This window comes from Impatiens glandulifera, chromosome 6, assembly GCF_907164915.1.
Source record: "Impatiens glandulifera chromosome 6, dImpGla2.1, whole genome shotgun sequence".
NCBI lineage: Eukaryota > Viridiplantae > Streptophyta > Magnoliopsida > Ericales > Balsaminaceae > Impatiens > Impatiens glandulifera.
In genome coordinates, this window is record NC_061867.1 from 34,641,703 (window position 1) to 34,654,855 (window position 13,153).

The 13,153-nt window shown below is 27.7% G+C and overlaps 1 non-coding gene across 1 annotated transcript; it reads right to left on the reverse strand.

The window, feature by feature from the left end:
- Nucleotides 1–1,100: 1,100 nt before the first annotated feature.
- Nucleotides 1,101–1,172, reverse strand: TRNAP-AGG. The gene has a single exon. It is a non-coding gene; the product is annotated as a tRNA-Pro (tRNA).
- Between the last annotated feature and the right edge of the window lie 11,981 nt (nt 1,173–13,153).

Below are 13,153 nucleotides of genomic sequence, written 5' to 3' on the forward strand. Positions count from 1 at the left end.
TCATTATTTTGATCATTTTTGTCAAAGTTAATATTTGTTCTTTTCTATAATATTATTGAGTTTTGATTGATCATTGATATCTTCTTTGAAAGGTAGAATATTCTCACAGAAAACAACATCTCTCGAAACTACAATATCATATAATTCAATCTAATAAAGAGTATACCCTTTCTGACTTGAAGGATATCCAATAAAGACACATTTTATGTCTCTATCTTCACATTTTGATTTTTGTGGAAAAGTATTTGTCATGTAACATAAACAACTAAAAACTTTCAAATCATCATATTTAGATTCACACTTATTAAGCATGAAGAATGGTGACTTCCAATACAAAACTTTTGTTGGCATTCTATTTATTAGATAGGTTGCAGTAAGGATAGAAAAAGGCCAAAATGGAGACAATGAACATATTGTAATTGTGAAACAATATTTTGAATTTGATCTCTACTTTGACTATTATTTATAAATAATTAATGAATATTTACTATTTTATATTATTTTATTATTATTAGAAACTCACTAGTTGAACCAGTTGACACATTGGTTGAACTAGTAACCCAATGACCTTCACCGGGTTGAAGACCAAGCCTGGTTTTAAAAACTATGCTGTAGAGATAAAGAAAAAACGTGCTATGATTAATCCAATGGATTCAAGGTGTCCAATAGGGTTATTTATATTATATCCATACAGGCAGTATTACACACATAAAATGAAATCTATACACAAAAGTGAAGCATCACCTTCCTCATTTATTAATTATTTTCTCTTTTTATAGGTGACGATACCTTATTGGATATAGGCACTATCTGTACTGTACGGGTAACATCTAAATGACCTTATTGGATATAGGCACTATCTGTGTAACATCTAAATGACCTTATTGGATATAGGCACTATCTGTACTGTACGGGTAACATCTAAATGACCGTCCAATAGATAGTTGGATCTAGAGTTGAAGTGATTTGAGACATTATTTAATTTTAGAGTTAAATAAAAGGTGGTAATCTAATAATATTTTTGAAATTTCATCTTTTATGGACACATTTACCATAAGAGTTCTAACTCAATTTAAAAGTTAAATGCAAAAGAAATAATGGGGGCATTCCGAGAATTGAACTCGGGACCTCTCGCACCCTAAGCGAGAATGATACCACTAGACCAAATGCCCATTTATTTTGGATTTCATTGTTTTTACTAATTCAGCTATATCTATATTTGAATGCACATTTTATGAGATTTATATGCACTTTAGATCTGATGAGAATATGAGATCATGCCAATATATGAACTTAGTCATACCAAACTTAATATACCCCTAAAAATTCGGATTGAATTGAAACAATATATGGTTAGGTTTCATGAAAGTTAAAGAAACAAAACTATAGGTCAAAATTAAACAATTGGATCACCAATTTATTGAAGATGTCACCATTTTTAGTATATTCAACTCACTATGTCTTTCATATTAATTATCTCTTACAAAGAATATTATGCATATATGAAAAAATAAGACTGTTTTTAAATAAAAACTAATATAAAAATAAACTGTCATTTTAATAATTGTGGTTAGATTCATTTAGATGTAAATATAGTTTCTTAAGTACGAGAAAACTAGTATGATCCTACATACATGACAACTACTTTCATTTAAAGTATTTTAAAATATTAACTTCAGTTTAAAGCATACTAAATGAGAATATTTGAACTTTGTTCTATAAATATTAACTTTTCTTTTAATAGACATTAGTTTTATTTTTACTTCTTAGAAGAAAATAAGATTAAGGTTTTAACAGTTTAGATAATTTAGACCATCTTCAACCCAAAAACCCATTTTTAAACTCAAAATGCAGTAAGTGTCCCATCAAACAGTAATTCATCTCCAACCCAAAAACTCATTTTCAAACTCAAAAGAATATTTTTAAAATATTCCCCTTTACACACTTTTTCAATTCTACCTATATATTTATCAACTTTACAAATTAAACCCCAATATTTTTCAAAATCACACCCATTAAATAAAATGAATTATAAATCAATAATTTATACACATAAAAAAAACAAATTAAACCTCATTAAATAAACAAACACAAATTATACTATACTAACAATAAAATTATATCAAAGCAAATATTATTAAAAAACAAATTAAATATTATTAAATAAACTCAATTACACTACATAAATAAAAAAAAATGATATCAAAACAAATATTATTAAATTATTTTGTTATTTTTTAGTTTTTTTATCAATGTTATTCATTATTAAATTTATAATATTTAAAAAATATTAATATTAATAAAAAGAAAAAGATAAAAATAAAACATAAAAAACATATCAATAATTATATAAAATATGAAATATATAAGATTAACATAATAATACAGTTAGAGGACCATTTTGTTTTTTTAAAAAATTTTGAGTGTGTGAATAGTAAATACTCAAATTTGGGTTTTTATCTGAGATAAAATGGGTATAAACCCATTTTGGGTTTTGTTTTAGGGGTGGGTTGGAAGAGAAAAACCCATTTTGGGGGTCATTCTGCAGTTGGGTTGGGTTGGAGTTGTCCTTAAATAATATAAATTAATCAAATATCATTTCACTTCATCTCTAATTTATTATATTTCTTAAATCATTAATTAAAATATTAAAATATCCTATATTTTAAATTATTATTCATTATTTTATTAATATATATTAATATATTTTAAGTTATTTTATTACAAAATAAAAATAAAATAAATAATAATAATAATAATAATAATAATAATAATAATCAATCTTATTAAAACTATCCTCCATCATTATTATTTTACTTTTTTTAAGTTAAAATAATATTCAAATACAATATTTAATAGAGAAGAAAGTTCTCTCCAACATTACTTTTTTTTTTGTTATGGATAATGCATAATACGATTTTAATTTTACTTTTTAGGTGAATATTTCATGTCCTTAGTCTCTTTGAGGTCCTGAATTCGAGCCCTTTAGACGGTAAGTTTTATTCGTTTGGTTAAATTGGTTTAATAGATTTGCGGGTTATGTACTTAACCCGCGGTATTAATCGCACTTCAAAGAAGGAGTGGAACCTAGTGTTCTAAAAAAAATTCTCCTCATCTAGCCTAGTGGCAAAAAAAAAATGGATACTCTAGGTCCCCAGCCTCTTTTAAGGTCTTGGGTTCAAATCCGTCAAACGGAAAATTTCTCTCTAAAGGTTAAATTGATTAAGTAGATTTCCGAGTTATATACTTAACCCGCAGAGATTGGTCGCACTCCGAATAAAAATCGGAACCCAGCGTTTTAAAAAAAATTGAAAATAATCCATAATTAACTTGAAAATACTAATAATCAGGTGAGCTTAAGAGTAATGTCTATGCATTTTAATAGCCCCACTTAAAAAGAATTAAAATATATTTTTTACTAAGTTTTGATCATTAAACCTATAGTCTTTATACTAACAAAAATATAACTAACCAACAAAATTATGTTAATTTTATTAATTTTATATCTTTCGTATATTTCTATATATTTTTAAAAGTGTTAAAAAAATGAAAAGAAATAAAAGTTGCATAGACTCCCATAAATATTCAACTTTCTGCAAATAACTTGTTACATATTTTCTCTAAAAAAATCTCTAATTTACATTTGATTTTTTTAATTAAAAAATACTTTTAATAAGTTTAAAATTCATAATTTTATTTTAGCCAACTGATAATCATTTACTCTTATCTTTTAAACCTGCTCAGATACTCAGACTTACTCAGAGTCAGCCCTTAAGAGTAATGTATATGTGCATATTAAGCCATAGGGATTGGTTGTATTCTGAATGAAAAACAGAATCCAACTATCTAAATAATTAAAAATGCTCCATAACTAACTTGAGAAGACTAATAACATTAAATGTGGGTTACACGACCAATAATCAAGTCGGTGACGTAAGAGTAATGTCTATGCATTTTAATAGCTCTACTTAAAAAAATTTAAAATATATTTTTTTGATTTGAAAATTAAACGTCTTTATACTAATAAAAATGATAACTAAACAACTAAATTATGTTAATTTTATTAATTTTATATTAATCTTTCATATATCTTTATGTCATTTTTAAAAGTATTAAAAAATTAAAAGAAATAATATTTGCATTAGGCTCCAATAAATATCTAACTATCTGCAAATAATTTTAACATATTTTCTCTAAAAAAATATCTAATTTACATTTGACATTTTTAATTAAAAAATACTTTTAATAAGTTTAAAATTCCTCATCTAATTTTAGCCAAATGATAACCCTCTACTCTTGTCTTTTAAACTTGCTCAGATACTCAGACTTATTTAGGGTCACACTAAGAATACATAATTAACTTACAGAGATTAATCTCACTTAAATGAGAATCAGAACTTAGCACTCTAAAATTAAATTGAAAATATTCTGTAACTAACTTGAAAAAACTAATAACGTTAATGTGAATTTCATGACTAATGCTCGGTAACTAACTTGAAAAGACTAATAACGTTAATGTGAATTTCATGACTAATAATTAGGTAAGCGTAAGAGTAATGTCTATACATTTTAATAGTTCCATCTACAAAAATTTAAAATATATTTTTTAATAAATTAGTCTTTATACTAATAAAAATGATAACTAACTAATTAAATTAGGTTAATTTTGATAATTTTATATTAATCTTTTGTATATATCTCTATATCATTTTAAAAGTATTACAAAATTTAAAAAAATAAAAATTACACAGGCTCCCATAAATATCCAACTTTCTGCAAATAACTTGTAACATATTTTCTCTAAAAAAAAAATCTCTAATTTACTTTTGACCTTTTTAATTAAAAAAATACTTTTAATAAATTTAAATTTTCTAATCTAATTTTAGACAACTAATAATCATCTACTCTTATGTTTTAAGCATGCTCATATACTCAGACTTCCTCAGATACTCAATTGTGGTAATGAAACTTATGTTCGGAATCATTTGATTAAAGGAGATAATCACTGTGTGGGAATGAACTAGCCAAACCATTGCATATTTTTTTTTTCAAAACTAAAACAGACTTCTACCAATTTCCTAAAGGTTGAAAATCACTCTCAACAATTTTAGTAACATTCCGAACCTAAATCAACCTCGATATGAGTCTAAGTAAATTTTATGAAGAAAATTCTAAATTTTTTTAAAGTTAAAGAAGCAGTATTATCCCCTCTTCTAGCCTAACGATAACAATAGATGAATATCCCTCAAGCCTCCATGAGGTCCTGGGTTCGAGCCCGTTAGGCAGCAAGTTCTGCGTCTGGTTAAATATTTAAGTATGTTTGCGGATTATGTATTTAACCCGCAGGGATTAATCGCACTCTATAAGAGCAGCGGAACTCAGCGTTCTAAAAAAAGAAAAACAGTATTAAATCATTTCTAATTGGTGAGTTTTAATGAAAATTTAATTTAAAAAATTAATTAGCATGATATAATAATTAAGTTGTTTAATCAAAATTAATTTCCCACAATTAATATTTGGTATAAATGTATTTTTATTATTAAAATTTAATATTCACAATAAACTTATTTATCATATATGTTGTGCAATATTAATAAAAACAAAACTATTAATGGTTTTGCGTCTGATTAAATGGTTAAGTGTTTGCGGGCTATATACTTAACTCGCGGGGATTAATCGCACTCCATAAGAGCAGCGTAACCCAGCATTCTAAAAAAAACTGTATTAAATCCTTTTTAATTGGTGAGTTTTAATGAAAATTTAATTTAAAAAAATCAATTAGCATGATATAATAATTAAGTTGTTTAATCAAACTTAATTTCCCAAAATTAATATTTGATATAAATGTATTTTTATTATTAAAATTTAATATTCACAATAAACTTATTTATCAAAATATAATGTGTATATGTTGTGCAATGATAATAAAACAAAACTATTAATGGTTCTACGTCTACTTAAATGATATTGTGTTTGTAGACTATATACGCAACGGAACCTATCGTTCTACAAAAAAAAATAGTATTAAATCCTTTCTAATGGGTGAGTTTTAATGAAAATTTAATTTTAAAAAATCAATTAGCATGATATAATAATGAAGTTGTTTAATCAAACTTAATTTCCCACAATTAATATTTGATATAAATGTATTTTTATTATTAAAATTTAATATTCACAATAAACTTATTTTTCAAAATATAATGTGCATATGTTGTGCAATATTAATAAAAACAAAACTATTTTTGTTTCTTGTATGCTGCAACTGCCTAGTTACCCCAAAGACAAACACACCTAGGATGCTTCAATTTTAGTAAACATGAAAATGCAATCATAGCCGATTTGAAAATCCAATTATTTATGGTAGGTGACTTGCTGTGACTTGCTGTGACTGACAGGCTTCCCAATAATACCATAAACCTTTGTGTCAGGCCCTATCTGTCTAAAGTTGTACAAGTTCAGTAGAGCATCAATTGTTGGTTGCCCTGGTGCTGATATTACTCCAGGATCAAGGGTGCCAAATGTGAGATATCCACCAAATTTGGGGCAAGGTATCCGTGACATCAGCCCTCTTTTTCCCATAACCAGTCCAATAATTGGAACCTTTCAAAGGAAAATATAACACAAGAATCATCACAAGTGCCATCCTGAAATTACCAAATATGAGAAAAACAACGCTCTACTAGCATCAAACAAGCAACATTGACACCACATATTTCATTCACCATAACATCTTATTCCATTTTTTAATATCAAATGAAGCTACTTGTTTATTCAAGGTCTCGATGTCCCGACGAGGATTGAAGTTCTTCAAACTATCGAGTCGAAGCTCAACCACGTCAGCGCCACTTGTTTTGGCCCTATACATATACATATCCATCACCATCCGATCCACGGAATCCGCCATCAAAGGAGCACAAATGAGTGTGCTGTTACGGATAACATCTCCATTCTCCATATTCAAACGTGCTGCAGTAGATTCAACCTGGCGTTCGCGCGATGGCGAGAGAAAATTCAAGATAAAATAGATAAAATTCGAACTTGAAAACTAGACGATGCTCACCAACTCCATCCGGGTGAAGAAGAAAGCCAGCCACCAGCAAAGCAATATCCGCAGTACAAAAACGTTATGCAATTCTCGCTCTTATGTAATCCCCTTAAAATCCATATTCATCCCTAAACATTATATGAATCTTTATATCTAATCTTCAGCTCATTTTATTTTAAAAATTAATTATTATTATTAAGTTATATTGTGTGTAAGAATGACAATTTAAAACCGTGTTCATTATTGGGTAATTGATTCAAATCAAATAGATTGGTGTGAATTTTATCTGCTTTATCGGGGATCAGGACAAATTTAAGAAAACTCAAAATATGTTGATCTTAATTCTGGACGGAATAATATTTACATGTTCTGTACCATCCATGAACTTAACCCGAAAAATGTACATTATATTTTGAAAAATATTATTATTGGATGTTAATTTATTTGTGTATTTAATATTTTAAAATTATTATTATTGAATAAATTTTTTTATTTGATATTTTGATAATTTATAACTATAAATATATAAATTATTTTATTTTATTATTTATATTTTAAGTTTAAATTATTTTTTGGTTGTTGTGAATCGAAAAATCCGTCCTCATTTTTATCCCTGATTGTGCGGAGAGAGTAAAACTATTCTCCAAACCCAACCACCTCATTGTTATTAGTTTGAACGAGTTCAAAATTCTGAGTTAGAACTGTATTTAAAAAAATAATATATATTTTTTTTTTTTTTTGAATAAAATGAATGTATAAATGTAAATTTTGTCATTTTTTTAATAATTAAATAAACAAATAATGAATTAAATTGAATAAAATTAAGATGTAATATCACATTTTATCATAAAAAAATATGGTTGGACCGAACCCCTACATACACCAGCGACTATTAGCGTGGGTAAAATAATGGTTTATTTTAATTTTTTTATATACAAGTTTAATATTTATTTTAAATAAAATTAAGTTTAGGTTTTAAATTAAATCTCTCATATAAGTTAGAGGATTCGATATATACAGCTTCACTTACCCTTCTTTATTATTTGTCTTGCTTACCGACCCTTCTCTTTTTATTTTCTAAAATATTTTATTTAAAGCACCTAACTTTCTTGTATAAAATTGAATATGAAGGAAATTATTATATAATATTATTTTCTTAGTACAATTTTATGTTTATTTATATAACTATATATATATATATATAACTATATATATATATAACGATGCTTAATTTTTAAAGTATTCGGATTACCGGGTCGAGAGTTGTGGTTAATTTGGATATATATGAGAGTAAATGGATACTTGGGTCCGATTGTGGGTTGACCCGCCCATAAACTTAAAACGGTTAAAAATAAAATAAAAAATGTTATAGGTATGGTTCGAACTTGCAACCTAACAAAAACAAGCACAACCTTTTAACAAACTAGGCAAATAACACTTTATATTTCAACCCAAAATTTGATAAGTGCGTTACATTTTAACAATATTAGTTCAACTTTTTAACTAACTAATATATATATATAATGATGCTTATTTTTTTTAAAGTGTTCGGATTGCCGAGTCGAAAGTTGTGGTTAATTTGGATATATGTGAGAGTAAATTGATACTTGGGTCGGATTGTGGGTTGACCCGCCCATAAAATTTTTACCGTAATATTTTTTTATGATTTTTATATTATTACTCGTGCAAATATACATGATACATGCTAGTTATAATATAATATCTTTAAGAAACGTAAATAAATAGAAGTAAAGTGAAGCAGGCCTTATCACATTGGGTTATTGGGACTTTTACCAATCTCATTAATTAAATTATTAATGAAATAATTTTTTAAAAAAAATTCCAATCCGGACAATAGAGATGAAGTCAGCTCAAATTTTAAGTTTATAGAGAAGATATTCAAATTCTAATAAAAATTTGAAGTTTATTCTTTTATGAGACTATTTTTTCAATAATATATTATCTTGGAATATCAAAATTGTGGGGAGGATAGAATTGTACCTATAATACAAAAAAATGTTTTTACCAATGGTTTGGATATATATTATTATTAATTCTTGTATTTTCATTTTAAATAGTTTAAACGTGAAAACTCAAAATGACACTAAATAATGAAAAATCAATCATAGAGTAATTTAAGAAAAAACATTTGACATATTGACATAACCTAAGATTTTAATCATTAATTGTAAGATTAAAGTATATAAATAAATAACAAAATCATCCTAAATTAAACAATAAACAAATTAAGAGGGGTCTTAATTTTATTTTATATTTAATTTAGATATAAAAACATTACATTTTTTACTCTATAAGTAAGTTATAAGTATAACTCTAAGAAGAGTGTCCAAAGAGCTCATGAGGTAGGAAATACAAATTCACCATTAGATTTAATTTAAAAACAAACAAAAAAAATCTCTCTTTTTTTTAATCTTTCACTCTTTGTTTCTTTCTTTACTTTTTAATCTCAAACTTTCCTTTTTTCATCTTAAAAAATAAAAAATCAATTTTATCACTAGTTTGTCATAAGTATAAACTTATACCTATTAATAGTTATTATAAGTTTGAATATAAAATTATAGGGATAATTGTTTATTTATACATAATTTTCATATTTACTTTAAAATATATAGGCTATGAAATAAATATAAAAGATCTCTTATTAATTTTTAAAAGTTAATATATATATATTTTTAATTTAAATATTCTTTATTATTTTGTTTTACAATTTTTAATTTTATTTATTTCAATTTTTTTGTTTAATATTTTCTTTTTATTTCAACTTTTTCTTTATTAATATATATTTTTAAATAATAAAATTTTAAACTAATAATAGGCCCAATTATTATTTGGAGTTCGAGCCTGGAATAGAAACATGATCCAATTTGAGAAAAACTCGATGAATGCACATTTTGTTATTTGAGCTTTTTACACAAAGAGTCCATCTGTTTTAAATCATGAAATTACTTTATTTTTATTTAATTCCAGCTGACTTATTACTTCTATTATGAATATTTTATTTATGTCAAACAAAACCAGTTCTTTTTCACATTCTCTATGGGTTTTTCATATTCTTCTCGTTCATCTCATTCTTTAAATAACCGCTCTAACTCCACAAAAAGTTGACCTCTAATGTTTCGTGGACTCATCAACCACTCGTAAATAGTTTGTTAACATGAACAAAAAAAAACTTCTAAGAAGGAATATGAAAACATGTGACTGAATTTATCAAAGACTTATGGTTCAATTTCTTCATAGAATTATTCAAATTTTATGGATGTTGGATTGTATGTACCTTTAGGGTCAACTAACAAAATTTCAATTTCATATCCTTATTTGCTTGAAGTTCCATCAAACATTAATTTCTATGTGTTTAACGTGACGCACATGATTCCATCATCAGGGAACTCTAGTTCGTCTTCTAATTCAACAATGATGGGTTGGTCAGCTAGGAAGTTTACAACACCACTTCCTTTTATGGATTTTTCTATCGTATAGACTATGTCATATTCAGATATCATCATCATCCATTTGGCTAGCATTGGAGATAAGAGTGTCCATTGGAACAAGAAGTGTATATGATTCAATCTAGATACCAACTTAATGAGATATGCATGAATGTAGTGTTAATATTTTTTTGGGAATTAAAGGATAACTAGCATGACACCCCACAACCATGCCCCCCCCCCACTTAAACTTAAAGCGCTTCCAGATGAAATCGAACATGTGACCTTTTGGTCTCTTAAGCCGACTCTTACCACTAGGTTACCTTGATGGGGTTATTGTCTTAATCTTTTGGTGACCCATGCTAATGCTCAACATACTTTCTCGACTGGAGTGTAGTTAAGTTCACATCCAGTCATTCTCTTACTACTATAATAAACAACTGTCTCGAGTTTATTCTCATTTTTTAAACCAAAAGGCTTCCCATTGTTGTTTATGTTACACTGAGATATAGTATGAGAGGGATATCGGGTTTATGTGGCATGAGTACTAGGGATGATTTTAGATAATTTTTTATTTTGTCAAATGCTTGTTGACAATTTTTATCCCATATGAATTTTTCCCATTTTTATAAGCTTAAATAGTAGATCACATGTCGTGGTAAGCTTACTGAAAAATTGGCTAATGTATTAGATATTTCCAAGGAATTCTCAGACCTTTTTATTCTTATTTTGAGGAACTGGCCTAGCCGTTATTGCTTCTATTTTTTGAGGGATTGACATTGATTCCTCTTTGGGTGATCAAGAAGCCCAACATTTTATTAGCGGTGATTATGAACGTGTATTTCTTCAGATTAAGTCATAACTGATATTTCATAATCATTTATAGGAATTTTTCGAGGTTTAGGACATGCCCTTGTTAATCCTTGGATTTGATGACCATGTCATCGACATAGACTTCAACTTCTTTGTGAATCATGTCACGAAAGATCATGATAGTTTCCCTTTGGTAAGTTGCTCCCATGTTCGATAGGTTATGGGAGATCGTTCGTACATGATCCCGTTTTAAAACATTAATCATAGTTAGGTACCAAAACCCTATTTAATGATAGGTACGTGAGATCATTCGTACATGATCCCATTTTAAAACCTAATTGTTATTAATCATCAAAACCTATCTATTGATAGGTACGAGAAATTATACACGATCCCGTTTTAATACCCTATTTGTTAGTAAGTACTACAACCCTATTTATTGATAGGTACGTGAGATCGTTCGTACATGATCCCGTTTTAAAACCCTAAATATAGTTAGGTACCTCAAACCCTATTTACCAATAGGTACGTGAGATCATTCATATATGATCCCGTTTTAAAACCCTAATTGTAATTAGGTACGCAAAACCTAATCTATCGATAGGTACGTGAAATCGTTCGTACACAATCCCATTTTAAAACCATAATTGTAGTTAGGTATCCAAAACCTTATCTATCGATAGGTATATGAGATCGTTCGTACAAGATCCCATTTTTAAACCCTAATTGTAGTTAGGAACCCAAAACCCTATCTATCGATAAGGTACATGAGATCGTTCGTACATGATCCCATTTTAAAACCCTAATTGTAGTTAAGTACCCAAAATTCTCTATGTTAATAGGTATGTGAGATCGTACGTACATGATCCCATTTTAAAACTTTAATTGTATTTAGGTATCAAAACCCTATATGTCGATAGGTACATGAGATCGCTCATACACGATCCCATTTTCAAACCCTAATTGTTATTAGGTATCATAGCCTATCTGTCGATAGGTACGTGAGATTGTTCGTACATGATCTCATTTTAAAACCCTATTTATTTGTAGGTTCCAAAACCCTATCTATCGATAGGTACGTGATATCATTTGTACACGATCCCGTTTTATATCCTAATTATAGTTAGGTACCCAAAACCCTATGTGTCGATAGATACATGAGATCATTCATACACAATCCCGTTTTAAAACCCTATTTATTTGTAGGTTCCAAAACCCTATCTATCGATAGGTACGTGATATCATTTGTACACGATCCCGTTTTAAATCCTAATTATAGTTAGGTACCCAAAACCCTATGTGTCGATAGATACATGAGATCATTCACACACAATCCCGTTTTAAAACCTTATTTGTCGATAGGTACGTAAGGTCGTTCGTACACAATCTCGTTTTATAATCTTATTTGTAGTTAGGTACCCAAAACCCTATCTGTGATAGGTACGTGAGATCATTCGTACACGATCCCGTTTTAAAACCTTAATTGTAGTTACGTATCAAAAATCTATCTTTCGATAGGTACGTGAGCTCGTTCGTGTATAATACAATTTTCAAACTCAAATTGTTATTATGTATCATAACCTATATGTTGATATGTACGTCAGAACGTTCGTACACTATCCCGTTATAAAACCCTATTTATTAGTAAGTACCAAAATTATATCTATCGATAGGTACGTGTGATCGTTTGTACACGATACCATTTTATAATCTTAATTATAGTTAGGTACCAAAACCCCATCTGTTGATATATACGTGAGATCGTTCGTACACGATCACATTTTAAAACCCTAAACCCTATTTGTCAATAGGTATGTAAGTTCGTTCGCACACGATCTCATTTTAAAAC